The sequence below is a fragment of the Macaca mulatta genome, chromosome 1, assembly GCF_049350105.2.
Source record: "Macaca mulatta isolate MMU2019108-1 chromosome 1, T2T-MMU8v2.0, whole genome shotgun sequence".
NCBI lineage: Eukaryota > Metazoa > Chordata > Mammalia > Primates > Cercopithecidae > Macaca > Macaca mulatta.
The window spans coordinates 210,657,865-210,685,666 of record NC_133406.1 but is presented as its reverse complement, the minus strand read 5'-3'; the positions used below and the strand labels follow the sequence as shown (position 1 = coordinate 210,685,666).

Below are 27,802 nucleotides of genomic sequence, written 5' to 3'. Positions count from 1 at the left end.
AGACACCGAGATAGTGAAGGGAGTGGCTTTAATCAGCTGGGAGCATCGGCAGGCTAGTGACTTAAAATCTGAGCTCGTCAGGTGCTTAACTTCTGTCCCTTTTAAGGGCTCACAGCTCTAAGGGGGTCCACGTGAGAGGGTCGTGATCGACTGAGCAAGCCAGGGGGTACGTGACAGGGGCTGCAAGCATCAGTGGTCAGAGTGAAACAGAACAGAACGGGAGGTTTCCCAATGTCCTTCCATGCGATGTCTGGAATCTATAGATAACATAACCAGTTAGGTCAGGGGTCAATCTTTAACTACGAGGCTTAGATCAGGCAGGCCCAGGCCTGGTTTCGGATCTGGTTCCTTGGTTTTGAGTCTGATTCCTAGACGCCAGGCTACCTGCCTTTAGTTTCGCTTCTCTTTCCTTTTCTGAGTATAAAACAATATGAGCGGGTCTCTCTCTTCCCTCATGCCCTCTAGGAGGACTCCCATCTCACAGAAACTGAGGCATGGGGCAGGGCAGTGGCTTGTCTATAGTAAACTGTTCATTACACTTGAGGACCAAACCACCCTCAGGGGTTGGGGATACAGAAATGAATCAGACACAGCTCCTACCTTGAAGAACGTCCCAGTTCTTGGAGAGGAGGGTATTGGTGGGGGTTCCAATATAAATTATGTTTTGTCATTTACCATGAAATGGACAAGCAGGGAAGTGTGTGGAAGGTGCAGACACAATGTAAAGGAGGGAGGAATGAAGTCCATGCAGTCTGGGACCACCAAGGGTGGCTTCTGGGAGGAGGAGGCAGTGCCAGGAAGGAGGTCACATCCCCTGCCTGCCTTCCCAGGGCTCTTTCTGCTTCTCCACAGCCACCTCTTACATAATGATGGTGGTAGAGCGGGATGTATAAAGATATTTTATGTGACAAGTTACCCAACTCCAGTTCAAAAGGCACCTGAGCACAGATGCCCAGAATCAGTCACTGCAGCCCTGTTTATAAGTGAGAAAATCAGAAACAAACGAGTATCCATGGACAGGCGGTGGTTAAGGAACAGATGGAGCATCTGTATCATGAAATCTGGGCACCTGTTCCAAGCACTGCAGCAGGATTGTGGGCGAAGAGAGGGAAAGGAGACATGATAAACTCATTGGTGCTTTTGTCCTGGGTGAAGACACTGGGTTTGTCTAGTGAGGCTGAAAGAGGGGGACAACTCCCTGTCCTTGTCCTCCGCTGGGCCCCTCTCCTCCCCATGCCCATCTTCCTCTCTTTCCCCTGGGTCCTGAGCTTTGCCACACAGATGTTACAGGGACACACCTGTCAGCCTTCTCCCAGCCGCACCTGAGGCAATACCATTCATTTATTCACTCATTCATCCATTCATTCCCATCCACTCATTTATTGAGAAACTACTATGTGCCAGACAACATGCTGAACCCAAGGAAGCATGTGCAAAGGCCCTGGGGCAAGAGGCAGCAAGGCAATGACAAAGAACAGGAAAACAGCCAGAGGGCCTGGGCCCAGACAGGAAGTGAGCAGGCAGTGCCAGATGGGGCTGGGCAGAGGCTGGCAGGAGCGGTGGCTTCATAGAGGACTGTGGTGCTTATCTCTAGAGTAACCAACAGCCACAGGAGAGTTCTAGCCAGGTAGACCTCAATAGATCACATGGGAACTGATTTACCCAAGTCCCAAAAATGCCTGCCCCCAAGTTCAGTCTTGCCCTAGAAACCCCCAGGGACACAGCAGGGATCAAGGCTAACTGAGCCCCAGCTGCCAGGATCCAGGGCCCAGTCATTCTGGGTGCACGTGGAGGTGACAGTGATGCATGAATATAGACATTAAATAGGAACTATGTCAGATGACATGTACCATGAATGAAAATGAAACAATGTAAGGGGGACAGAGAGGTACAGGGGCTGCTATGTTAGATGCGGGTGTCACAAAAGGCCCCTGGCAAAGCAGAGGCCATGCGTGACATGAGAAATTGTTAGCAGCGGAAAGTACCCAAGTCATGGGTCTGCAAAGTATGCTAGTGGCGGAACAAATCCATATCTACGGCTCTCCAGCAATCTCAATCCTTGCCTCCTCAGAAGATAGAATTCGACTGAGGGGCATAAGGCAGGAGAGACGGAGGCAAGTTTTAGAGCAGGAGCGAAAGTTTACTAAAAAGTTTTAGAGTAGAAAAGAAAGGAAGGAAAGAAAACACACTTGGAAGTTCACAGCTAGGATTTCTTCCATGACAGCAGCCTTGGAGCGGCCGGGGAGCAGAGGGGACACCGACATGCCACGCACCACACCAGGGGCTTTGCATCAAACGTTTGATTTATTTTTCACAATAACATTTGCTCAGTGGTTCTTAAAATCCACCTTTAGTATTTTGGGAAACTGACATTCAGAGCAGTGAAGCACCTGCCCAAGGTCATGGCCAGTGTGTGGCTGAGCTGGGATTCAGCCCCAGGAGAGTCTCACTCAGAAGCCTGTGCTCCAATGCTAGGGACATGGCTTTGGGTATCAGTACAGGTCTGCAGCAACCTGAATTCTTGCCTCCTCAGCAAAAAGAATTCAACTTAGAGGCAGAGGCAGAAGGAGAGACTGAGGCAAGTCTTAGAGCAGGAGTGAAAGTTACTAAAAAGCTTTAGAGCAGGAAGGAGAGAAAGTACACTTGGAAGAAGGCCAAGGGGGTGACTTGAAGGACACATGCACTTGGCCGGGCACGGTGGCTCACGCCTGGAATCCCAGCACTTTGGGAGGCCAAGGCGGGCGGATCACGAGGTCAGGAGATCGAGACCATCCTGGCTAACACGGTGAAACCCCGTCTCTACTAAAAATACAAACAATGAACCATGCGTGGTGGTGGTCACCTGTAGTCCCAGCTACTCAGGAGGCTGAGGCAGGAGAATGGCGTGAACCCAGGAGGCGGAGCTTGCAGTGAGCAGAGCTTGCACCACTGCACACCAGCCTGGGCGACAGTGAGACTCATCAAAAAAAAAAAAAAAAAAAAAAAAAAAAAAAAAAAAGAAGAAGAAAAGAAAGAAAGAAAGAAAAAGAAAAAGAAAGACACGTGCACCATTTGACCTTTTGGCTTGGGGTTTTCTGCGTTGACATACGTCCGGGGTCTTGCATCACTTCTCCCAACTCCTAAGATCTTATTGGGAAGCTGCTGAGCTGATCACTAGTTTCAGGTGTTTTCTGTTAGAAGTCGGCCTTTCCCTGGTGCCAGCGGTGACCAGTTATGACTTTAGAGAGACAGTTAGCAACTGCCTGACCATCACCTGATGTTCGCCCAAAACTCCTGGTGTGTGTCTGGGGTGGGGTGGGGTGGGGTGGGGGGAACCCTATCCTGCCCTGTTCATACCTGACTAGCTACCCACTGTAACAAAATGAGAAATTGGCCATGCAGATGGGTGGGACATTCCAGGCAGAGGACACAGCAGGTGCAGAGGCCCAAGGCAGGGACGTGCCTGTTAGGCAGCCAGGAGGCCCGTGCAACAGGAGGGGAAGCCTTGAAAGGACCGGGGCTTTATCTGAGTGCCATGAGGAGCCCTTGGGGGGCTTTGAGCAGAGCAAGGACACATCCTGACAGGTTTTCCAAGGATGTCACTGGCTGCTGAGTGGAGAGCAGTTTGCAGGGGTGGCCGTGGGGTTTGCAGGGGACAGGTAGTGGGTCCAGAGGTCAACACAGAGTCCAGGCAAGAGTGGAGGCTGGCCTCGGTTCATCCTGAGCCTCCTGTTTTATAACCTCCTTTTTCCACCTGATCATGCCTCAGGCACATCCTCTGGGTCAACACACAAAACTCCTCCTCATCCTTTCTAGCAGCCACCCACACCACACCGTATGAATGCCTCATGATTTCTTTCACCACTTCTTCTCCATGGACACACTTTATGTGTTTTGGATTTTCTCAATTATAGACAGAGCTGCAGGACTGATCCTGGGCACCTGCGCTCAGATGCCCTCCAGCTGCATTTGGTTTACTTAACACAGTAACCACACAGTGTCCTGACCCACACAGGGGAGCTTCTGTTCACTCCTGGAGAATTCCTTGCTTTGCCCCCTTCCTCCTCTTCTCACACCACCCCAGACCTCAAGGGCCTTGTTCAGCTGTGGGCTGTGTCCTGGGACAGCACCTGGCCTGTTGGTGAAGCTCGGAGTCCTGGTGTCCTATAGCAGCCGTGTTCCTAGCACTGGAGCATGGGCTTCTGAGTGAGACTCGCCTGGGGCTGAATCCCAGCTCAGCCACACACTGGCTGCGACCTTGGGCAGGTGCTTTACTGCTCGGAATGTCAGTTTCCCAAAATACTAAAGGTGGATTTGAATAACCACCGAGCAAATGTTATTGTAAAAAATAAATCAAATGTTTAATGCAAAGCCCCCAGTGTGGTGCGTGGCATGTCGGTGTCCCCTCTGCTCCCCGGCCCCTCCAAGGCTGCTGTCAAGGAAGAAGTTCTAGCTGTGAGCATCTTTTCAGCACCATCAAGATGTAATTGAAACGTGGAGTGGATGAGGCTGAGCAGTCAGTTCCATGAGACCCCCCTTCCCACGGGGGCCTCTGTCTGTCCAGGGTGTGATGGGAGCCTCTCACTGATTTACGGCCAGGCCGTCCATGCTCTGGCTCCCAGCACCCAATGTCTCCCAGGGTCTCTGAAGGAAAAAGACCTAGGCTGGAGGGCTGGGCCCCTGACCACACAGGACCCGGATGTCAGGGAGGGAGCACGTGTCAGCCTCAGATGTGTGGGAGTGGGGGGACCCGGCTGGGAGGGAGGACTCTGTTCTCCAGTTGCACAAGGAACTCGATTCCTGACCCACAGCAGCAGATAAAATATAGGTGTTCTTGTAAGCTGCCAAGTGTTTGATGCCTTCTTTCTCATAGAAGACTAATATAAGGAGAGTGTACAGGGCACAGCCCTGCCTGCCTCCTTCCTGAGGGAGGGCAGAGTTCACTGGAAAAAAAAAAAAAAAAAAGCCAGCCCTAGCACACCTGCAGAACTGGACCGTCATCATCAACCAGCCCCTGCCCCACACCTGGCACTGATTTAACTTATTCACCAGCACAGCAGGGCTGAGGGGGGATTAGCAAGTATCTGAGATGCACCCCATCTGCCCCTCCACCCTGGCCCCAGCCCAGATGGGCAGTGTCCTCCCTCCCCCAGGCCTGCTCCACGCTGTCCCATGCTGTTGCCAGTTGCTCTTCTCAAGCACACTCTGACCTTGCCATCCCCCTGCTTAGGAAGAGTCAAGGGCTCCACATTTGCCACTGAAGGAAGCCAGTATGCTTAGCAGGTGAGGCTGCCTGTGATCCCACCTGAACATGTCCTATGGGAGAGGGGACAGTGGTTAAGACCCAAACTCTGGAGCCAGGACACCACAGTCCAACTCCTGGCTCTGCCACCTGCCGGGTTAGCCACATACCCTCTCTGAGCCTCAGTGTTCTCCTCTGTAAAATGATGATTGTTTTCCCTCAGGGAGTCTACTTCACAGAGTTGCTGAGCAAAGGAATGTATGTAAGCATGTAAAATGCTTAGGATGCCCAGTGCCTGGTAAGCTCTCTGTGCATGCCCATGCTTGTGATCTGTTAGGTGGGTATTTGGAGGTAGTTTATGTACGTTATCCTTCTGGGATCAGGCTTTCCTCCCACCCCTGTCCACCCCACCTCTTGGACTGACCTCTCAGAGGAACCAGTGCATTTCCTTCCAAGCTCAGCCAGAAGAGCTGGGTTTTCCATCACCTGCAACCACACAGGCCAAGCCTGCCCTCTAAGTGTCTTCATCCTTTCCTGCTCCTGGACCTGAGACCTCTGCTCTAGCCCCACTGACTGGTCCCTCCCAGACACCAGCACTTTCCCGCCCCTAGGTCTTCACTCTTGTGGTTCCCTCTTCCCAAATACCAATCGCCATTTCCTAAACGCTTGTTCTTCCAAAATGCTGCATGTCCTTCAATGCACCAGCACCCATGAACCTTGAAAGCACAGCACAGAGGAAAGAGATGGGCTTTTATCCCTGCTCTGTCCCTTACCCACTAAGTGAGCACAGACTCCTTGTTTAACCTCCCCAACCTCAGTTTACTCATCCGGCATGTGCAGGCAATAAAAACAATCCTACAGGGCTCCAGGGTGGATTGAGCGCCGCAGTTCACAACAAAGGCCTGGTGCACAGTCGGTGCCGAATCATCGCAGTCAGTGCTGAGATGACTTATGCCAGCTTTGCCTCCAGCACTTCACCTCCAGAAGAGCAGGTGGGAACCCCAGGGAAACCTTACCCAGCAGCCTCACTTTAGGAAAAAGAAATAGAAAATATTCTAATTCCGAAGAGTAAATGTCAGAGGCGTGGGAAGGAGTCAGAGGTTCTGAAAATAAACACAGTCACTGAAAGGAGGGAGGGAGAGAAAGGAGGGGGCGGAGGTGGAGGGCTGGAGTGAGAGGCAGAGAGGAGAGGCCAAGTATGGGAGAGGCAGAGTCAGAGATGGAGCCAGAGACAGAGAGCCAGAGACAGAGGGTAGGGGGACAGAGGGAGAGAAACAGAGCCAGAGACAGAGGGGAGGAGGGAGAGAGACAGAGAGCCAGAGACAGAGGGGAGGAGGGAGACAGAGAACCAGAGACAGAGGGGAGGAGGGAGACAGAGAGCCAGAGACAGAGGGGAGGAGGGAGACAGAGAGCCAGAGACAGAGGGGAGGAGGGAGGGAGACAGAGAGCCAGAGACAGAGGGGAGGAGGGAGACAGAGAGTCAGAGACAGAGGGGAGGAGGGAGACAGAGAGCCAGAGATAGAGGGGAGGAGGGAGGGAGACAGAGAGCCAGAGACAGAGGGGAGGAGGGAGACAGAGAGCCAGAGACAGAGGGGAGGAGGGAGACAGAGAGCCAGAGACAGAGGGGAGGAGGGAGACAGAGAGCCAGAGACAGAGGGGAGGAGGGAGGGAGACAGAGAGCCAGAGACAGAGGGGAGGAGGGAGACAGAGAGCCAGAGACAGAGGGGAGGAGGGAGACAGAGAGCCAGAGACAGAGGGGAGGAGGGAGACAGAGAGCCAGAGACAGAGGGGAGGGAGGGAGACAGAGAGCCAGAGACAGAGGGGAGGAGGGAGAAAGACAGAGAGACAGAGACAGAGGGGAGGAGGGAGAGAAACAGAGCCAGAGACAGAGGGGAGGAGGGAGAGAGACAGAGAGCCAGAGACAGAGGGGAGGAGGGAGGGAGACAGAGAGCCAGAGACAGAGGGGAGGAGGGAGACAGAGAGCCAGAGACAGAGGGGAGGAGGGAGACAGAGAGCCAGAGACAGAGGGGAGGGAGGGAGACAGAGAGCCAGAGACAGAGGGGAGGAGGGAGACAGAGAGCCAGAGACAGAGGGGAGGAGGGAGACAGAGAGCCAGAGACAGAGGGGAGGAGGGAGACAGAGAGCCAGAGACAGAGGGGAGGAGGGAGACAGAGAACCAGAGACAGAGGGGAGGAGGGAGACAGAGAGCCAGAGACAGAGGGGAGGAGGGAGACAGAGAGCCAGAGACAGAGGGGAGGAGGGAGACAGAGAGCCAGAGACAGAGGGGAGGAGGGAGACAGAGAGCCAGAGACAGAGGGGAGGAGGGAGGGAGACAGAGAGCCAGAGACAGAGGGGAGGAGGGAGACAGAGAGCCAGAGACAGAGGGGAGGAGGGAGGGAGACAGAGAGCCAGAGACAGAGGGGAGGAGGGAGGGAGACAGAGAGCCAGAGACAGAGGGGAGGAGGGAGACAGAGAGCCAGAGATAGAGGGGAGGAGGGAGGGAGACAGAGAGCCAGAGACAGAGGGGAGGAGGGAGACAGAGAGCCAGAGACAGAGGGGAGGAGGGAGACAGAGAGCCAGAGACAGAGGGGAGGAGGGAGGGAGACAGAGAGCCAGAGACAGAGGGGAGGAGGGAGACAGAGAGCCAGAGACAGAGGGGAGGAGGGAGGGAGACAGAGAACCAGAGACAGAGGGGAGGAGGGAGACAGAGAGCCAGAGACAGAGGGGAGGAGGGAGACAGAGAGCCAGAGACAGAGGGGAGGAGGGAGACAGAGAGCCAGAGACAGAGGGGAGGAGGGAGGGAGACAGAGAGCCAGAGACAGAGGGGAGGAGGGAGACAGAGAGCCAGAGACAGAGGGGAGGAGGGAGGGAGACAGAGAACCAGAGACAGAGGGGAGGAGGGAGACAGAGAGCCAGAGACAGAGGGGAGGAGGGAGACAGAGAGCCAGAGACAGAGGGGAGGGAGGGAGACAGAGAGCCAGAGACAGAGGGGAGGAGGGAGACAGAGAGCCAGAGACAGAGGGGAGGGAGGGAGACAGAGAGCCAGAGACAGAGGGGAGGAGGGAGACAGAGAGCCAGAGACAGAGGGGAGGAGGGAGACAGAGAGCCAGAGACAGAGGGGAGGAGGGAGACAGAGAGCCAGAGACAGAGGGGAGGAGGGAGGGAGACAGAGAGCCAGAGACAGAGGGGAGGAGGGAGGGAGACAGAGAGCCAGAGACAGAGGGGAGGAGGGAGACAGAGAGCCAGAGACAGAGGGGAGGGAGGGAGACAGAGAGCCAGAGACAGAGGGGAGGAGGGAGACAGAGAGCCAGAGACAGAGGGGAGGAGGGAGACAGAGAGCCAGAGACAGAGGGGAGGAGGGAGACAGAGAACCAGAGACAGAGGGGAGGAGGGAGACAGAGAGCCAGAGACAGAGGGGAGGAGGGAGACAGAGAGCCAGAGACAGAGGGGAGGAGGGAGACAGAGAGCCAGAGACAGAGGGGAGGAGGGAGACAGAGAGCCAGAGACAGAGGGGAGGAGGGAGGGAGACAGAGAGCCAGAGACAGAGGGGAGGAGGGAGACAGAGAGCCAGAGACAGAGGGGAGGAGGGAGGGAGACAGAGAGCCAGAGACAGAGGGGAGGAGGGAGACAGAGAGCCAGAGACAGAGGGGAGGAGGGAGACAGAGAGCCAGAGACAGAGGGGAGGAGGGAGACAGAGAGCCAGAGACAGAGGGGAGGAGGGAGGGAGACAGAGAGCCAGAGACAGAGGGGAGGAGGGAGACAGAGAGCCAGAGACAGAGGGGAGGAGGGAGGGAGACAGAGAACCAGAGACAGAGGGGAGGAGGGAGACAGAGAGCCAGAGACAGAGGGGAGGAGGGAGACAGAGAGCCAGAGACAGAGGGGAGGAGGGAGACAGAGAGCCAGAGACAGAGGGGAGGAGGGAGGGAGACAGAGAGCCAGAGACAGAGGGGAGGAGGGAGACAGAGAGCCAGAGACAGAGGGGAGGAGGGAGGGAGACAGAGAACCAGAGACAGAGGGGAGGAGGGAGACAGAGAGCCAGAGACAGAGGGGAGGAGGGAGACAGAGAGCCAGAGACAGAGGGGAGGAGGGAGACAGAGAGCCAGAGACAGAGGGGAGGAGGGAGAGAGGGGGAGAGATGGAGACAGGCACAGAGATGGACAGGGGGAGAGAGATGGAGATCCTTTCATTCTGGACCAGTCTTCACTTCAGTTCCACTCCCCCTCAACAAAAGTGGCCTCACCCGTAAAATGCAGACATTAGACTAAGTCAGAGGTGGCATACTGATGGCTGCAGAATGGATCCACCTGTGCATATGGTTTTTTTTTCTGCATAAAGTATTTTTTTTCAAAATTGGGTGGACTTCCAAAGTTTACAAATGGGGATATATTGCCTAAAAAGTCAGACCTCTGTCTCTTGGCAGCATCGGGAGGCTGGCCTCTTGGGGCTTGCACTCTGACCTGGGCAGTTGGCTGAGTGAGGCAGCTTTTGCCTGCTGCCGGAGGGCATGCATGCTCCAGGTAGCCACAGTCCTGCCACTCCTGACCACCCCTCAGCATGGAGGCCGACCACCGGATTCTTTGGTGTCATGCTTGCTCTGTTTTGTGCTTACACTGGAACACCTCCTGCCCTTTAAAATATTCCCGGTGATCCCTGGACCACAGAATCTAGCTCTAAGACCCACCGGTCCATCCTGAGAGTTTATGACCATCTCAGCTCAAATATCAACTCCTTGGAGAGGCCTTCCCGAGATAACACAGCCCTCTCACCTTCAACCTCATGCTTCATCCCATTGCTCAGGAATCAGAGACAGAACAAACCAGGAGTGAGTGAGTGGCTGGGCCAGCTCCAGTTTCCCATCTGAGAAATGACCTGAGGTTTGGCAGGGGTGGGGAGAGGAGGTTTGTACTAGACGGTTGTGAGCAAAACAACTCCAGAACCAAGTCCAGTCTATTTCTGGGAGGGGCAGGGTCCAGGGCTCTCCCTGATGCAAGTGGAGATGGGACCCTTTTAGAGGAGACCACTCTAGGGGTCTGTACCTAGAACAGGTAAAATGGGATCCAGGGGATTCTTTAGGGCAGCTTCTAAGGGACGACCAGAACAAAAGAGCCCCATTCAGCCTTGAGTGAAGGGCCTTAGGATCAGGACCTCCTGCCACAGCAGGAGGATAGCTCAGCTGGAAGTCCCCTCCCCACCCCAGAAAAACATGCCCTGGAACCCTGGGAGGAACCAGGAGCCCCACTGACCACTGATTTGCTGAGTGGCCCTAGGGAAGTCACTTATGAATCCACACCTCCATTTCCTCCCCTGCCTGCAGGAGCCATAACCTAACCCCTCTCCCCAACCCCCCAGAACCTGGAAGGTAAAAGGCCATAGGGTAGTCCACAGCCCTGAGCAGGGGAAGAAGACAACACAGGCATTTATCAACACTGCAAAGGCCTGGGTGGCAGACAGAGGACCCTATTCAGTGACCATGTTAAGCCCTCTGCCCTGCGCTCACCTTCAACATCGAGGAGCAGAGGCATCTTCCTCTATGTGGCGATTCAGGGCCCATGGATGAGGCAGCCCCTTCCCACCTCCAGGAGCCACGGGTCCATGTACTGGACAAATTGAGCAGCTCTGTGGTGGTCGTTCCCTGGTGAATTAAAGGATGTTAGTGGGAGAAAGAGGCTCATATTGCAGGGCTTATTGCATACCAGACTCTCTGCCTGCTATATAGGCAGAATACTTACTTCTGACAGCAAAAACATTTATACCCCCATTTTGCAAATGAGGAAACTGAGGCTCAGGTTGAATAAGGTCATATAACTGGTAAATGGCCTCAGGCTTAGTCCAACGGCCCTTAGAAATCCCTGCCTTGGTGTCTGCACCCAGACCTCACCTGGTCTTGGCTCCCATACCTGTGGGCCAGTGGCAGCTCCCAGGACAGGCAGATCTCACATCTCCAAAGTTGAAATCTGTCCCCTATAAGTTTCCTCTGAGATCCCAGCTCTGCATCTGGCGTCTTTGCACATCACGTGGGATCACCCACCTAACAGCCTCAGGCATCAGCAGCCACAGAAGCACCACCAACGGTAACAGCTAACCTTTGTGGAATGCTCATTACTTGCCAGACCATTCATTTTTTGTGTATGGGACAAGATATGGATCAATTTTTAGAAATATGGATATCCAGTTTTTGTTTCAGCACCATTTATCGAAAAGATGATCCTTTATCCACTGAATTGCCTTTACATTTTTGTCAAAAATAAGTTGTCCTTAATGGGTGGATTTATTTCTGCATTCTTCGTTTTGTTCCATTGATCACTTTGTCTATCTTGATGCCAGTACCACATTCTCTTAATTATTGTAGCATTATCCTATGTCTTGAAGTCAGGTAATATTCATTCCCCAACTTTGATCTTTTCAACAGCTGTGTTGGCTATTCTTTACATTTTGATATGAATTTTAGAATCAACTTGGCAATTACTGCAAAACACTTCTGGGATTCAATTGAGATTATTTGGAATCTATAAGTCAATTTATGAAGAATTAACATCTTAATAATAATGGGTCTTCCAACCCATGAACACTGTGTCTCTCTGTCTACTTAAGTAGTTTTAAATTTCTCTCAAATTTTTTTTTACAATTTTCAGTGTATATATCTTATGCTTCTTTTGTCAGATTTATCACTAATGAATTTATATTTCTTATGCTATTGCAAATGATATTGACTTTCTATTGCAATTTCCAATTATTCATTCCCAATATGTAGAGATGCAGTTGATTTTTGTGTATTGATTAGCAAGTCCTGAAAACTTGCTAAACTCATTTTTCAGTAAAAAGTATAGCTTTTAAAAATAGATTCTATATCTGTGAATAATGACAGATTTACTTCTTTCTTTAATCCTTTAAATCTGGATGCCCTTAATTTCTTTTTCTTGCTTTGTTGCATTGGTTACAACCTCCACTACATTGTCAAATAGGAGTGGTGATGCTGGGTTTTACCTTGTTCCTGATCTCAAGGCAAAAAGCCTTCAGTCTTTCATCAGTAAGTATGATGTTAGTGGCTGATATATTGTGGGTGCCCTTTATCAAGATGAAAGAGTTTACTTCTATTCCTACTTTGCTGAGAGCTTTTATCAGAAATGGCTCTTGAATTTTGTGAAATAGTTGTACTACATCTAGTGCAATGATCATTTGGTTTTACAATATCAAGAATTACATTGATTGATTTTTTAATATTAAACCAGCCTTGCATTCTAAGAAAAATTCCACTTGGCCATGATGCATTTTCTTTTTTCTTTTTCTTTTTCTTTATTTCTTTTTTTCTTTTTTCTTTTTTCTTTTTGAGATGGAGTTTCGCTCTTGTTGCTCACCCAGGCTGGAGTGTAATGGTGCAATCTCGGCTCACCACAACCTCTGCTTCCAGGGTTCAAGCAATTCTCCCACCTCAGCCTCCTGAGTAACAGGGATTACAGGCATGCACCACCACTTCCGACTAATTTTGTATTTTTAGTAGAGAAGGGGTTTCTCCTTGTTGGTTAGGCTGGTCTCAAACTCCCAACCTCAGTTGATCCACTTGCATTGGCCTTCCAAAGTGCTGGGATTACAGGCTTGAGCCACTGGGCCTGGCCACCATGATGCATTTTCTATCTTATATATTGCTGGATTTGATTTTCTGAATTTTGTTTAAAAACCTTAAACCTATGTGTATGAGGAATACCATTCTATAGTTTTCTTTTCTAGTAATGTCTTTGCATGATTTTGATATCAGGATGTCTTAGTCTGTTTTGTGTTGCTATAGGAATATACCTGAGACTATATAATTTATATAGAACAGAAATTTATTTCCCACAGTCCTAGAGACTAGGAAGTTCCAGGTCAAGGCACCAGTAGGATAGGGTACAGTCTTTCTGCTTCCATGATGGTGCCTTGAACATTGCATCTTGCAGAGGAGAGACATGCTGTGTTCTCACATGTCAGAAGGCAGATGTACAGAAGATGTGAACTCTCTCCTTCAAACCCTTTTATAAGAGCATTAATCCATCCATGGGGGCAGAATTCTCATGATGTAAATACCTCCCAAAAGCCCTCACCTCCCCATACTGTTGCATTGGGGATTAGGTTTCAACACGAAATCAAGAAAGGACAAAAGCATTCAAACCATAGCACAGGGAAATACTGGACTCACAGAATGAGTTAGCAAGTGGTCCCTCCTCTTCAATTGTATGGAAAACTTTGTGTAGATTTGATATTATTTCATCTTTAAATATTTTGTAGAATTCTGTAGAGAAGCTATCTAGGTCTTGAGTTTTCTAGAGGGAAGGCTTTGTTTTGTTTTGTTTTTGTTTTTGTTTTTGAGGCAAAGTCTTGTCCTGTCACCTAGACTAGATGCAGTTGTATGATCATAGTTCACTGCAGCCTCAAACTTCCGGGCTCAAGTGATCCTCCCACTTCAGCCTCGTGAGTAGCTGAGACTATAGGCACACACCAGCATGCCTGTCTAACTTTTTAGTTTTTCTAGAGATGTGGGTGTCACTATGTTGCTGTTGCCCAGGCTGGGCTTGAACTCCTGAATTCAAGCAATCCTCCCACTTCAGCCTCCCAAAGTGCTGGGATTACAGGTGTGAGCCACTGCACCTAGCTATTCATGGGAGATTTTTAACTGCAAGTTCAATTATTCAATTTCTCTAAGAGGCATGGGATTATCCTGGCAGTCGATTTCTTCTTGAATGATCTTTGGTAATTTATGTATTTAAACAAATTTATCTACATAGGTTGTCAAGTTTGTTTGCATAAAGTTGTTTATACTATTCCTTTACACTCATTTTAATACCTGTAGAACTGATAGCAATCTTCTCTCATTTCTGATATTAGTGATTTATAATTTCCCTCTTTTTTCTCAATCCTTTGGATATACAGTTATTATTTTATTAATCTTCTCAACTAGATTTTATTATAATTTATGTTAATATGTTGTCTATCTCATTAATTTTTGGTCTGATCTTTATTATCTTTTCTCTGTTTTGAGCTTAAATTGCTCCTCTAAGCTCTTCCAGCTTCTTAACATGGAAGCCGAAGCCATTGGTTTGAGACCTTTCTCATTTTCTAATATAGGTGTTTTGTGCCACAAATTCCTCCTAAAGTACTGCTTTCATGGAATGTCATAAATTTTGGTATGTCAGGTTTTAATTTTCATTCAGTTCAAAATACTTCTTAATTTTTCTTTTGATTTATTCTTCGAGACTTTGTTTATGCAATCAATCTTGATCAGTGTTTCACATGCATTTGATTATAATATGTATCCCGCTATTGTTGGGTACAGAGTTTTATAAATGCCTATTAGAACTAGTTGTTTGATGTGTCTTTTATATCCTTTTTGACTCTGTGTCTACTTGTTCTTGTCAGGCATCTGAGCCCAAGCTAAGCCATCATATCCCCTGTGACCTGCATGTATACATCCAGATGGCCTGAAGCAACTGAAGATCCACAAAAGAAGTGAAAATAGCCTTAACTGATGACATTCCACCATTGTGATTTGTTCCTTCCCCACCCTAACTGATACGATATAGTCTCCCCCTCCCTTAAGAAGGTACTTCGTAATATTCTCCCTGCCCTTGAGAAGGTACTTTGTACGCCTATCCGAAACCTGTAAGAACTAATAATAATCCCACCACCTTTTGCTGACTCCTTTTTCAGACTCAGTCTGCCTGCACCCAGGTGAAGTAAACAGCCTTGTTGCTCACACAAAGCCTGTTGGTGGACTCTCTTCACACGGACGCAAGTGACATTTGGTGCTGAAGACCCGGAACAGGAGGACTCCTTCAGGAGACCAGTCCCCTGTCCTCACCCTCACTCCGTGAGGAGATCCACTTATGACCTCGGGTCCTTAGACCAACAAGCCCAAGGAACATCTCACCAATTTCAAATCGGGTAAGCGGTCTTTTCACTCTCTTCTCCAGTCTCTTTTGCTACCCTTCAATCTCCCTGTCCTTCCAATTCCAGTTCTTTTCCTCTCTAGTAGAGACAAAGGAGACACATTTTATCCACGGACCCAAAACTCCAGTGCCGGTCACGGACTTGGGGAAGACGGTCTTCCCTTGGTGTTTAATCACTGCAGGGATGCCTGCCTGATTATTCACCCACATTTCATTGGTGTCTGATCATCGTGGGGACGCCTGCTTTGGTCATTCACCCACATTTCCTTGGTGGCAGGTCAATTGCAGGGATGCCTGCTTTGGCTGCTCACCCACATTGCAGCCCAGGGCTGCTCACCACCCCCTCCCTTCTCCGTGTCTCTACCCTCTCTTTTCTCGGGGCTTGCTTCCTTCACTATGGGCAACCTTCCACCCTCCATTCCTCCTTCTTCTCCCTTAGCCTGTGTTACCAAAAACTTAAAACCTCTTCAACTCACACCTGACCTAAAACCTAAGTGTCTTATTTTCTTCTGCAATACCGCTTGGCCCCAATACAAACTCAACAATAGTTCCAAGTAGCCAGAAAATGGCATTTTTGATTTCTCCATTTTGTAAGACCTGGATGATTTTTTTTTGAAAAATGAGCAAATGGTCTGAGGTGCCTGACGTCCAGGCATTCTTTTACACATCGGTCGCTCCCTAGTCTCTGCTCCCAATGCAACTCATCCCAAATCTTTCTTCTTTCTCTCCTGTCTGTTCCTTCAGTCTCCACCCCAAGTTCTGAGTCCTTTGAATCCTTCTTTTCTACAGACTCATCTGACCTCTCCACTTCTCCCCAGGCTGCTCCTCGCCAGGCCAAGCCAGGTCCCAATTTTTCCTCAGCCTCTGCTCCCCCACCGTATAATCCTTCTATCACCTCCCCTCCTCACACCCGGTCCAGCTTACAGTTTTGTTCCGTGACTAACCCTCCCCCACCTGCCCAACAATTTCCTCTTAAAGAAGTGGCTAGAGCTAAAGGCATAGTCAAGGTTAATGCTCCTTTTTCTCTATCAGACTTTTCCCAAATCAGTTAGCATTTAGGCTCTTTTTCATTAAATATAAAAACCCAGCCCAGTCCATGGTCCATTTGGCAATAACCCTTACATGCTTTACCACCCCAGACCCAGAGGGGCCAGAAGGCCATCTTATTCTCGATATGCATTTTATTACCCAATCTGCTCCCGACATTAGAAAAAACTCCAAAAATTAGATTCTGGCCCTCAAACCCCACAACAGAACTTAATTAACCTCGCCTTCAAGGTGTACAATAATAGAGAAGTGTAGCAATTACTTGCCTGTGCTGTGAGAGAAACCCCAACCACATCTCCAGCACACTAGAACTTCAGAACACCTAAACCGCAGTGGCCAGGTGTTCCTCCAGGACCTCCTCCTCCAGGTTCTTGCTTCAAGTGCCAGAAATCTGGCCACTGGGCCAAGGAATGCCCACAGCCCAGGTTTCCTCCTAAGCTGTGTCCCATCTGTGCGGGACCCCACTGGAAATCAGACTGTCCAACTCACCTGGCAGCCACTCCCAGAGCCCCTGGAACTCTGGCCCAAGGCTCTCTGACTGACTTCTTCCCAGATCTTCTCGGCTTAGTGGCTGAAGACTGACACAGCCCGATCGCCTTGGGAGCCTCCTGGACCATCACAGATGCTTTGGGTAACTTTTATAGTGGAGGGTAAGTCAGTCCCCTTCTTAATAAATACGGAGGCTACCCGCTCCCCATTACCTTCTTTTAAAGGGCGTGTTTCCCTTGCCTCCATAACTGTGTGGGTATTGGACAAGTATAATCCACAATTATAGGACACCTCTACTCCCTCCTTGGTGACTGATCATGCCCCCCTTACTATCCCATGAAAACCTAATCACCCTTACCCTGCTGAATGCCAGTATCCCATCCCACAGCATGCTTTAAAAGGATTAAAGCCTGTTATCACTCTCCTGTTACAGCATGGCATTTTAAAGACTATAAACTCTTCTTACAATTCCCCCAATTATACCTGTCCAAACACCAGACAAGTCTTACAGGTTAGTCCAGGATCTGTACCTTATCAACCAAATTGTCTTGCCTATCCACCCTGTGGTGTCAAACCCATATACTCTCCTATCCTCAATACCTTCCTCCACAACCCATTATTCTGTTCTGGATAAACCTAGCTGACCCCATAAATCCTAAATCCTTTCCCCATTCCCCTTTCCATTCCTTAAAAAACAGCCCTAAAAGCTGCTCCCACACTAGCTCTCGCTAACTCATCCCAACCCTTTTCATTACACACAGCCAAAGTACAGGACTGTGCAGTCGGAATTCTTACACAAGAGCCGTGACCGTGCCCTGTAGCATTTCTGTCCAAACAACTTGACCTAGCCCTCATATCCGCGTGCAGTGGCTGCCACTGCTTTAACACTTTCAGAGGCCCTCAAAATCACAAGCTATGCTACACTTACTCTCTACAGTTCTCATAACTTTCAAAATCTATTTTCCTCACACTTGACACATAGACTTTCTGCCCCCCAGCTCCTTCAGCTATATTCACTCTTTGTTGAGTCTCCCACAATTACCATTTTTCCTGGCCTGGACTTCAATCCGGCCTCCCACAGTATTCCAGATATCACACCTGACCCCCATGACTGTATCTCTCTGATCCACCTGACATTCATTCCATTTCCCCATATTTCCTTCTTTCCTGTTCCTCACCCTGATCACACTTGGTTTATTGATGGCAGTTCCACCAGGCCTAATCGCCACTTACCAGCAAAGGCAGACTATGCTATAGTATCTTCCACATCTATCATTGAGGCTACTGCTCTGCCCCCCTCCACTACCTCTCAGCAAGCCAAACTCATTGCCTTAACTTGGGCCCTCATTCTCGCAAAGGGACCATGCATCAATATTTATACTGACTCAAGATATGAGTCAATATATGCCTTCCATATCCTGCACCACCATGCTGTTATATTGGCAGAAAGAAATTTCCTCACTACACAAGAGTCCTCCATCATTAATCCTCCTTAATAAAAACTCTTCTTAAAGCCACTTTACTTCCAAAGAAAACTGGAGTCGTTCACTGCAAGGGCCATCAAGAAGCATCAGATTCCATCGCTCAAGGCAATGCTTATGATGATAAGGTAGCTAAAAAAGCAGCTAGCATTCTAACTGCTGTCCCTCATGGCCAGTTTTTCTTCTTGTTGGTCACTCTTACTTACTCTCCTATTGAAGTTTCCACCTATCAATCCCTTTCCACTCAAGGCAGATGGTTCTTAGACCAAAAAAAAAAAAAAAAAAAAAAAAAAAAAAATTCCTTCCAGTCTCACAGGCCCATTCTATTCTGTCATCATTTAATATCCTCTTCCATGTAGGTTACAAGCTGTTAGCCTGCCTCTTAAAACCTCTCATTTCCTTTCCATTGTGAAAATCTATCCCCAGTCCTCCACTCTTGACTCCCTCATGGAGTGGATAGATGATCTTTGCTGGCAGGACACACTCCAATACTTTCACCCTGATGAAGTCATATTCTTTACTGTTATACTCACTCTTATTCTCATTCCCATTTTTATGCCACCCTCTACCTCTCCCCAGCTATCTCCACCACACTATCAATCTCACTCACTCTCTCCTAGCCATTTCTAATCCTTCTTTAACAAACAATTGCTGACTTTGCATTTCTCTTTCCTCCAAAATTGCCCAGGCCCTGACTTACTCACTGCTGACAAAAGGGAAATCTGTATATTTTTTAATGAAGAGTGTTGCTTTTATCTAAATCAATCTGGCCTAGTATATGACAACATCAAAAAACTCAAGGATAGAGCCTAAAAGCTCGCCAGCCAAGCAAATAATTACGCTGAACCCCCTTGGACATTCTCTAATTGGATGTCCTGGGTATTCCCAATTCTTAGTCCTTTAATACATATTTTTCTCCTTCTTTTATTTGGACCTTGTGTCTTCTGTTTAGTTTCTCAATTCATACAAAACTGCATCCAGGCCATCACCAATCATTCTATGTGACAAATGCTCCTTCTAACCCCACCATATCACCTCTTATCCCCAAATCTTTCTTCAGTTTAATCTCTCCCACTGTAGGTTCCCACGCCACCCCAATCCTGCTCGAAGCAGCCCTGAGAAACACCACCCATTATCTCTCCACACCACCCCCAAAAATTTTTGCTCCCCCAACACTTCACCACTATTTTGTTTTGTTTTTCTTATAAATATAAGAAGACAGGAATGTCAGGCCTCTAAGCCCAAGCTAAGCCATCATATCCCCTGTGACCTGCACATATACATCCAGATGGCCTGAAGCAACTGAAGATCCACAAAGGAAGTGAAAATAGCCTTAACTGATGACATTCCACCATTGTGATTTGTTTCTGCCCCACCCTAAGTGATACGATATAGTCTCCCCTGCCCTTGAGAAGGTACTTTGTAATATTCTCCCTGCCCTTAAGAAGGTACTTTGTATGCCTATCCAAAACCTATCAGAACTAACGATCATCCCACCACCCTTTGCTCTCCTTTTTTGGACTCAGCCCACCTGCACCTGGGTGAAGTAAACAGCCTTGTTGCTCACACAAAGCCTGTTGGTGGTCCCTTCACACGGATGCATGTGACAGTTCTACCAGTTATTACGAGAGTGAGGACTAAACTGGTATTTTTATCTTGCCCAAATTCCTATCTAAGGGATCTGGGGAGTCATACCCAACAAATCATAAATTCTCATCAGATGGATTTTATTTAACACTATATATCATGATTTACTTTCCAACCTCACTCTGGCATAACATTACGAGACAAAGAAGAAAATCAAAAATCAAAATATCTCACCCCCAAACATATTTATTTGTCATATTTTAAAATGGCCCTGCAAAGTTGTTCTTTGTGGGGGAAAATTTGCATCTGTAAGAATCTCTATTAACATAGCTAGCTCTTTTTCTCTCAGATCCTCCCAATCCTAAAGAGATTAACTAAAATCTGAATAGGACACATTTGTCATCTATTGTCTCTAAGGGCAACCACTATAAGACTTCAAAGGAACTTTGTTCTACATATCTTTTATCTTAACCTGAACATTCCCTTTCTGTCTATCCCAGGTTTTGTTTTGTGTTTTTTTTTTTTTTTTGGTTTTTTTTTTTTTTTTTTTTTCTTTTTGAGACAGAGTCTCACTCTGTCACCCAGGCTGGAGTGTAGTGGTGCAATCTCGGCTCACTGCAACCTCTGCCTTCCAGGTTCAAATGATCCTCCTGCATCAGCCTCCTAAGAGGCTGGGACTACAGGCACACAATACCATGCCCAGCTAATTTTTGTATTTTTAGTAGATTGGGTTTCACCATGTTGGCCAGGATGGTCTCGATCTCCTGACATCGTGATCCACCCACCTGGGCCTCCCAAAGTGCTGGGATTATAGGCATGAGCCACCATGCCTAGGCTGTCTATCCCAGGTCTTTAGACAAACTCAACCAATTGTCAACCAGAAAATGTTTAAATTCGCCTACAGCCTGGAAGCCCCCTATTCCCCACTTTGGGTTGTCCTGCATTTCTGAACCAAACCATTGTTTTTCTTAAATGTATTTGATTGATGTCTCAGGCCTCCCTAAATATATATAAAACCAAGCTGTACCCCGACCACCTTGGACACTTGTTCTCAGGACATCCTGAGGGCTGAGTCATGGGCCATGGTCACTCATATTTGGCTCAGAATAAATCTTCTCTAATATTTTACAGACTTCAACTCTTTTCGTCGACAAGAGGGATATGAAAGTTTTTCACTGTATAGATTTGTCGATTTCTCTTTGCAGTTCTATCTATTTTTGTTTCATTGTTTTTAAGCTCTGCTTCTTCATGTATCTGAGTGTAGGACTCATATTCTCTTGATGAATTGAAATCTTTATCATTATCGAATGACTCACTTTATTCCTGGTAATATCATACTTTGCCCTGAAATCTATTCTGATATTAATATAGCCACTCTTGCTTTTTATTGATTATTGCTAGAATGAAATATAGTTTTCTATCCTTTTATTTTATTTTGTTTTTTTCTTTTAGAGAGTGGGTCTTGCTCTGTCACCCAGGCTGAAGTGCAGTGGTGCAATCACAGCTCACTGCAGCCTTGACCTCCCAGGCTCAAGTGATCCTCCTACCTCTGCCTTTAAAGAAACTGGGACTACAGGTACGCCACCATGCCTGGCTAATTTTTGTATATTTTGTAGAGATGGGGTCTCACTATGTTGCCCTGGCTGGTCTTGAACTCTTGGCCTCAAACCCTCCTCCCACCTTGGCCTCCCAAAGTGCCAGGATTCCAGGTGTGAGCCACTGTGCCCGGCCTATCCTTTTACTTTTAATCTGTTTGTACCTTAATATTTAAAGCGTATTTCTTGTGATACCATATAGTTGAGTCTTGCTCTTTAATCTGATAATTTCCACACTTAATTGATGGTGTTTATACCATTTGCACTTAATGTGATTATTAATACACTTAGTTTTTACACATAACCTAGTCTTTGTTTTCTGTTTGTCACATCTGTTCTTTGTTCACTTTTTCTTTATTTCTGCCTTCTTTTTAAATAATTGAGTATTTTTCTGATTCCATTTTATCTCCTTTATTATATTATTACCTATAATTCTTTGTTTTGGTATTTTAGTGGTTCCTTTAGGGTTTATATTAGGCGCGCTTCACTTATCACTGTGTATCTTGAAGTATTATACCATTTCACATGTGAGAACCCTGGACTAGTATACTTCCATTTCTTTTCTCTATGCCTTTATGATATTGATGTCATTCATTTTACTTCGACATATGTTGTAAAGCCAACACTACATTGTTGTTATTAGTCTTCAAATAATCAATGACCTTTTCAAGAGATTTAAATAATAAGAGAAAATGTTATATTAACCTGTGTAATTACGATTTCCAGTGCACTTTATTCCCTTGTGGGATCCATATTTTTACCTGGTATCATTTTTCTTCTGCCCGAAAGATTTTGTTTAACATTTCTTATGGTGTGGATCTGCTGGTAATTAATGTTTTCAAAACAGTAAAAAAAAAAAAAAAAAACCAAGAAAGGCAAAAACACCAAGTCACATGTAATGGTTAATATGGTTAATATTGAGTGTCAACTTGATTGGATTGAAGGATGCAAAGTATTGTTCCTGGGTGTGTCTGTGAGGGTGTTGCCAAAGGAAATTAACATTTGAGTCAGTGGATTGGAAAAGGTGGACCCACCTTCAATCTGGGTGGGCAAAATCTAACCAGCTGCCAGCGTAGCCAGAATAAGAGCAGGCAGGAAAATGTGAAAAGACTATACTGGCTGAGTCTCCTGGCCTCCACCTTTCTCCTATGCTGGATGCTTCCTGCCCTCAAACGTCAGTCTCCAAATTCTTCAGTTTTGGGACTCTTGGACCTTCGGCCACAGACTAAAGGCTGCACTCTCGGCTTCTTTACTTTTGAGGTTTTGGGACTCGGACTGGCTTCCTTGCTCCTCAGCTTGCAGACGGCCTATTGTGGGACCTCACCTTGTGATCATGTGAGTCAATACTCCTTAGTAAACTCCCCTTCATATATACATCTATCCTATTTGTTCTGTCCCTCTAGAGAACCCTAATACATTGCATCATAATCAAAGGGCTCCAAGGCAATGACTAAAAAAAAAAAAAAAGCGGCCAAAGGGAAAAAAGACACATTATGCACAGAAGAACAAATATATGCATGACAGCAGATTTCTCCACAGAAATCATTCAAGTGTGAACATGGTGGATAAACAATTTAAAATGCTCTAAAATTCTAAACGCTACAAGAATGCCTTTCAGAAACAAAGGAGAAATAAAAACGTTTTCAGATCTACAAAGCTGAAATACTCACAGGGCTTGCCTTTATCTTTCCTGCCTTTCAGGGATCATTGTGCCCCCTTTGCTTCGTGCCTAATGTTTAAAATCATTGTTCTATATATTTTTTCCAGTTTTTTAGTGTTTCCAGCAGAATGGTAAATCCAGTCCCTGTTATTCCATCTTAGCCAGAAGCAGAAGTCATAGTTATCATTTCATGTGTATTTGTGTAATTTTTTCATGCTATAGGCCCCATTCCAGGAGGGGAAAAGTGTATCTGTGTCTTACTCTCTGCTGTATTCCCAACACCCAGCATAGTGTCCGGCACAGAGTGGATCCCAACAACAGTTTCTTTAAACTTCCATGTGGTCTCACTTAGTCTGGTGAATCCCAGAGCTTTAGATGGCCTAGGAGGCACTTTGGAAAATCTAAATTAAGATAAGAAAAAAAGCAGCCGTGGCTCACGCCTGTAATCCCAGCACTTTGGGAGGCCAAGGTGGGTGGATCACCTGAGGTTGGGAGTTCGAGACCAGCCTGACCAACATGGAGAAACCCCAACTTTACTAAAAATACTAAAATTAGTTGGGCGTGGTGGCATATGCCTGTAATCGCAGCTACTCGGAGGCTGAGGCAGGAGAATTGCTTAAACTTGGGAGACAGAGGTTGTGGTGAGCCAAGATCACACCATTGCACTCTAGCCTGGGCAATAAGAGCAAAAAAACTCCATCTCAAAATAAAAATAAAACAAAAAGAAGAAGAAAAAAGAAAAAAGCCACATACCTGTGTCAAGGTTGAGAAAGGTCAAAGGAAAAGAATGGAGTCTCCAGGAAGTCAGGAAGGCGAAAAAAAAAAAAAAAAAAAAAAGACCGAATAGACGTAACTCTTTTCCCACTCCACTGCCAGCTTCACCTCAAATCTCCAAAACACTTGTTACATGTTCCACTTACTGTGGCCAGCCAGCCCTTTCCTACCCACCTCACCCCCATATATTCTCCACTTGTTCCTTTCATTACAGATCCTGAAATTTAAACTGCATAAAATAAAAACTACACTTCCCAGTGTGCCCTGCAGCAAGGTGCATCCATGTGACCATTTCCTACCAATGGCAGGCGAGTAATTGTGTGCACCATACAGGTTGTCCTTAAAGGGAAGGCTTCTACTTTTCATGTCTTCTTGTTCTTCCTTCCTCCTGGATGGAATGAGGACATGGAATTGATCTATATTTTATAAAATTAATGAGGCCTACAAATTAACAACAATAAATAAAAGATGGAAGAAATATGGGTCCAAACACTGCAGAGTCATCACATGAGGCCTCAATAGCCAGTGTTAGAACTGTTATGTGAGAGAGTAATTTTGTCTGGTATAAGCCATTATTATGTTGAGTCTTATGTGAGTCTCCATAGTAGCCAGACCCAGACACTTAGCTGCTTTTCAGGGAAGCTGACATTGCTCAGAAAAGCCTAGGCAAGGGGCCTGGAAGAAAAGATACCTAACTTTGGGATGCAACTTGGACCCTAGAGTGTCAGGGGAGCTGGGGCAATTTGCTTAGAAAAGGACATCCTGGAATCCTGTTGGGGCTCTTACTGCAACAGAACATGCAGAGAGGAGGAGGAGGTTAGAGCTGGATGCAGGGAAAGAGGCCTGCTGGCCAGCTGCCCCTTTTCCTACCTGTCTCAGCAGAGAAATCCTCCCTAAAATCCTGAATTATTCTCACCCTCTTCCCACTGCTTTGAGTTGGGCCCAGCCAGTCCACTGAGCAGGAAAACAGGAAAGGAAGGAAAATTAATGGCACCACTGATGGAGATGACGGTTATGAATGGCTGGCTGTCTAGCAACCCACCCATCATGCCGTCTGAGAGCACCCTTCGCGTGGCAGGCTCAGGGACCGAGTCCTCCTTACTGCAGGGCATGCTTTGGCCCTTGTCATCAGACCTAGTAGAGTCATCAAATAAATCCAACATTTAGATAAAAGGGGCCTGCAGAGGACACTTTCCTGAAATTCAATGGTAATGAAAAAGAAAAATGGATTGGCTCACTCCAGATAACTACCGCCAGAGAGGTAATTATGCTGCTCCTGTCCTGAGCCAGGATGCTGGTGGCAGAGGCACCTGCCCAGGTAATTTATCAGCCCAGATTTATGGACTCCCCAAGAGCTGCCTGCATATCTCCTCCCCTCTGGTTTACTTGAGACACTTTTATTGATATTTTGTCAGATTATTGGTCTTCTCTGTAACTTCTTAGGTGGCAAGGGTTGATGAGGTGAGCACCACCCTGGGTGGCACAGTCGGATATTGATTTGCTGACAATGACCCAGGAAGACACGACCCATTCCAGGGAGCCATTTGTTTCAAGCTACCAAAATCCCGATTTCCCATGCAACTCCTTGAGCTCTTAATATCAAAGTCAATGCAAGCAGAGAGCCCACTGCCTGCACAGCGAGGGATTCAGACTGCGTAATGTAACAGGGATGATTAGCCTCAGTTTCCTCATCCATACAATGGGAATAAGGCAGAAGCTGCATACATGTTTCTCGAATGCCTGAGTGAATATAGGTACTGAATTACGCAGAAATAGATGGGATACTTCATATCATCCCCCTGCCCTTCCATTGCATTAAGATCAAAGGTCACCAAACCCAGTATAGCCACAAAAACAGAGATTTCGGACATTAGAAATGGTATTATGAGGTCTTCCAATCCATCATCCTGCTTTCAGGCTGGGAAGAGCGTGTTCTGATTTTACTGATGACTTAGCCACGGCATGGAGAAGTAAAACTACCGGTCAAAGTCCCACCACAACAATACTACTAAACCCCTCGATGTCCAACAGCAACGACCACAACCACACAGCCACAGCAGCAACGAGGCTTTGGAGGCTTCCTGCCCTGACGCTCCTCACTTGCAGGCCCTGCGCCCTGGGCGTGCCATCATCTCATTTAATCCTCACAAAGACCCAATAGGGTGGGTTCTGCACTCTCTCATTGTTTTGTTTTTTAAAGCTTTTATTGTATCTTTTCTACTTCAAAAAAGAAATATATCCTTGTTTTGAAAGATGTTATCAATAGAGAAACTAATTTCAAGTAGGAACAATAAAATAAAAATTTAGGGTTGGGCGCGGTGGTTCACGCCTGTAATCCGAGCACTTTGGGAGGCTGAAGCAGGCAGATCACCTGAGATCAGGAGTGTGAGACCAGCCTGGCCAACATGGTGAAACCCCGTCTCTACTAAAATTACATAAAATTAGCTGGGCTTGATGGTGCGTGCCTATAATCCCAGTTACTTGGGAGGCTGAGGCAGGAGAATGGCTTGAACCCGGGATGCGGAGGTTGCAGTGAGCTAAGATCATGCCACTGCACTCCAGCCTGGGCAACAAGAGCAAAACTCTGTATCAAAAAAAAAAGAAAAGAAAAGAAAAGAAATTTCAGGGATAACTTTAATTTGTCCCACATTGCCTCCCCCTGTGACAACATCAGCAGCACAGGCAGGCTGCTGATGGCAAGGGTATGAAGGTGCTTGTAAGGGAAGTAAACTACCAGGCTGGCTGGGGACACAGATAACTTGAAAAGGCCTCTTGTTCCCTCCTTGCTTTCCCCAGCCCCCAGGCATTACTTGGACTTGTTTTTTCAAGTCGCCTGTAACACCTTTTGTCATAATTTCAAAAATTCTCCCTCACTGTACTGCAGGGCTCCTTCTGTGGGTTCTGCACCATGATGGTGTTGATAAGGAATACAGACTCGCTGTTCCTCCTTCACCATCACTCTCTCACCTCCCTTCTGACTACAGCAGAGCCTCCTGGAGGCCCAAACAACCTGGGAGACCAGAGGCAGCGGAGACCAGAGCACATCTGCCCCCTTTGTGGGATTTATGAATGATACTGAGAGTTCTCACTAAATTGTACCTGGCAATAGTTTTTGAAAAGGTCTTTAGAGGTCTCCTCTGTGAGAGAGTTGACACTGCCGGTTACTCTTTGAACACAAGTCTTCATCTTTGTTCCCCCACTGTGCCAAGCACAGTGCTCCACACTGCAACTTGGGAGATTGTGACTTAAACTGAACAGAACTTGAAATGGAAATTGACCATGTGTTTAAGGGTTGCTTCAGAGTATGCAAGGGAAGGGTTTATAAATCAAAAGCTTTTCTGCTAGTCCCTGGAGAGCACAGCACTTCAAAGAAGGCTTTGGCAAATCCTTTTGTAAACTGTAGAATCCCTTTCTACTGTAAATAAACCTCACTTCTTTTTTTTTTTTTTTTTGAGACGGAGTCTCGCTCTGTCGCCCAGGCTGGAGTGCAGTGGCCGAATCTCAGCTCACTGCAAGCTCCGCCTCCCGGGTTTACGCCATTCTCCTGCCTCAGCCTCCCGAGTAGCTGGGACTACAGGTGCCCGCCACCTCGCCCGGCTACTTTTTTGTATTTTTAGTAGAGACGGGGTTTCACCGCGTTAGCCAGGATGGTCTCGATCTCCTGACCTCGTGATCCACCCGTCTCGGCCTCCCAAAGTGCTGGGATTACAGGCTTGAGCCACCGCGCCCGGCCAATAAACCTCACTTCTGAAGCTGGGACACACACACGTTAATACACACACATATACACACACGTGCTAACACATGTGCACACATCCACATATATGCACACACATGTTAATATTTACACATGCACACACATTTATGCAAACACATGCACACATATATGCACACATGTATATGCATGCACATACACACATACACATTTATGCACACATGCACACATGTATGTGCACACCTGCGTGCACATGCATGCACACACATATGCACACATGCGAACATGTTAATATATGCAAACAATACACGCAGGT

The 27,802-nt window shown here is 47.3% G+C and overlaps 1 long non-coding RNA gene across 2 annotated transcripts in view; it reads left to right on the top strand.

The window, feature by feature from the left end:
- Nucleotides 1-26,023, top strand: part of LOC114673228 (uncharacterized) — a 47,990-nt gene extending 21,967 nt beyond the window's left edge. Inside the window, exons 2-6 of one of the 2 annotated variants that reach the window (XR_013412832.1) lie at nucleotides 14,609-14,792; nucleotides 14,900-15,133; nucleotides 21,195-21,318; nucleotides 22,598-22,672; nucleotides 25,689-26,023. This is a non-coding gene — a long non-coding RNA (uncharacterized LOC114673228). Of the gene's footprint in view, nucleotides 1-14,608; nucleotides 14,793-14,899; nucleotides 15,134-21,194; nucleotides 21,319-22,597; nucleotides 22,988-25,688 lie in introns of those variants that run through there. The other variant, XR_003723941.2, reaches the window with a different exon arrangement.
- Nucleotides 26,024-27,802: the final 1,779 nt, after the last annotated feature.